The 2,310-nt window shown below is 37.2% G+C and overlaps 1 non-coding gene across 1 annotated transcript; it reads left to right on the forward strand.

The window, feature by feature from the left end:
• The first annotated feature begins 1,766 nt into the window (after window positions 1–1,766).
• Window positions 1,767–1,902, forward strand: Gm23277. Its single transcript, XR_003953211.1, has one exon. It is a non-coding gene; the product is annotated as a small nucleolar RNA SNORA17 (small nucleolar RNA).
• Window positions 1,903–2,310: the final 408 nt, after the last annotated feature.

Here is a 2,310-nt window from a genome sequence, read left to right on the forward strand (position 1 = left end):
CTTCTCCTGAATAACTGCTTTTTATATCATATCTTTGCTATTATAATGTATGGTTTCATTTTGAAATGCTTCAATATTATTTAACAGTCTCTAATAACTTTTAAAATTTGTTTAATATATGATTTGGGTTATAGCTATCCTTGTTAACTTTAATCATCCATATATTACTCTGACTCATCAGAGAAGTTGAGAATTGAGGATCTTAACTTGAAAATTGTCCAAATAAGATTGGCCTGGAGTTATATTTATGGAGAATATTCTGATTGATAAATGATGCAGGAAGGCCCAGCCCACTATGTTTGTCACCATCCCTATGCAGGTGAGCTTGGGCAGTGTAAGAAATCTTGCTAAGCATAAGCCTTTGAGTGAGTCATCAAACAAATTGGGTTTCACAATTTGGTTTTAAGTTTGTCCCTATGTGCTTTCTCTCATTCATTCTGGAGTACAGTGTGAAAATATATGACAATTAAACCTTTTCCTATTTGTTATAGTTTGCTTGCCTTTTCCTGTGGTAAAACCCTGGCACAAATCAACTTGAAGTGGAAGGGTTTGTTTCACCTTAACACAGTGGTTCTCAAACATCCTAATGTTGGGAATCTGTAATAAAGTTCCTTGTGCTGTGGTTACCCTAACCATAAACTTATTTTCATTGTGACTTTATACTTGTACTTTTCTGTTTTGAATCATAATGTAACTTTCTGATCTGCAGTATATCTGATATGGGACCCGTATGAAAGGGCTGTTTAAATCCCAAAGGGATTTCAACCAACAGATTGAGAATTACTATCTTACAATATACAGTTTTTAGCTGAGGAAGCCAATGCAGGAACTCAAACAAGTCAGAAACCTAAAGGCAGCAGCTAAAGCAGAGGTCATGGAAGACTTGTGCTTACTGACTTGCTTTCTGTGACTACCTCATTCTGCGTTTTTATATAGTTGGACACCATCTACCCACAGTGGCCTAGATCTTCCCATATCAGTCATTAATCAAGAAAATGTTGCACAAACTTCCTTACAGGACAAGGTAATGCAGACAAATTCTCACCTGAGCTTCACACTTCCTGGTTTTTGTCAGGTTGTTAAAATTAACAAGCACACTACCTTCAACTCCTTTTGGGAAGAGTGTTTTTTTGTTCTGTTTGTTTGCTTGTTTGTTTGTTTTAATCACACTAACAGAAGTAAACTAACTAAAACGGGATATAAGTAAACTAGGAAAGTCAGTAAGCAACTCTAAATTAATGTGTGGTAAGAATTTTGTAAAGGAAAATATATGGTTATAATGCTAATAATAAAATATTAAATTAAAAATAATTAAACTAGATTTCATTAAGAAAATAAATGACTGTGGATTGTTCATCCCTAAATGAGATATCTGTAATCTTCTCACAGCACCAAGGATCTGGGAAAGTTTTGCAAGAGGAAGCAAAAGTAGAGGTTAGGAAGAACTGTTACAAACTACTTTCTTCTTGACATGATGTAGAACTGGAGCTCAAATTCACAGTAATTGCACAAAGATTTCTTTCATTACATTTAATTTAATTTATTATTAATGGATGTATATGAGTGCATGGTGTATGTATGTTTTGGGGGAGGGTGCTTGTGTGTAACACTGAGTTTGTGGCTCAGAGGGAAATCTGTGGAAGTTAGTTTTCTTTTCTTTGTGAGTTCTAGTCATTTGGATACACATTATTAGATTTGTGTGGCTAGTACCCACAGAGCTATCCTGCCTGCATCTATGAAAATTCCTTTTTGAAAATGAACATGACCCTGCTCTCTGGAGGAGTTACAGGTGTGCCTGCTATGTCACATTTGTTTTACTAGGTGGCAAAGAGGAGAGACGACGCTCTAGCAATACTCAGTATTTTGACCTATGAACATCTGATTGATTAATGACCTAACATTCACTGAAATTAAAAAAAAAAGCAATCCTGACACAACCACTAGTCTGGGTCCCCAGAAGAAAGCAAGCTAGAAACTAGAAAAACTGCCTAAAACCATGGCCCCAGACAGGAGAAAAGTCAAGACAAAAATCCCTAGAAAGGGGTCACTTGGGTAGGCAAAGTTAGGAGTGGGCCTGAGATGACCACCAGACAGGTGCCATAAAGCACAAACTGGGAATTAGGCTGAGAAAACCACCAGTCTACAGCCATGCAACCCTAGGGGAGTAGACCATGTCCAACATGACCACTACCTTGTGGAATAATGCATATGTGTGGGGTGCAGGGGGAAAGCACAGTACTACTGAAACCACTCCTGAAATGAACCCAAATTCTCAGAGACCCCATGTACCACTAAAAGGAACAAGTAGGT

This window comes from Mus musculus, chromosome X (genome assembly GCF_000001635.26).
Source record: "Mus musculus strain C57BL/6J chromosome X, GRCm38.p6 C57BL/6J".
NCBI classification, from domain to species: Eukaryota; Metazoa; Chordata; class Mammalia; order Rodentia; family Muridae; genus Mus; species Mus musculus.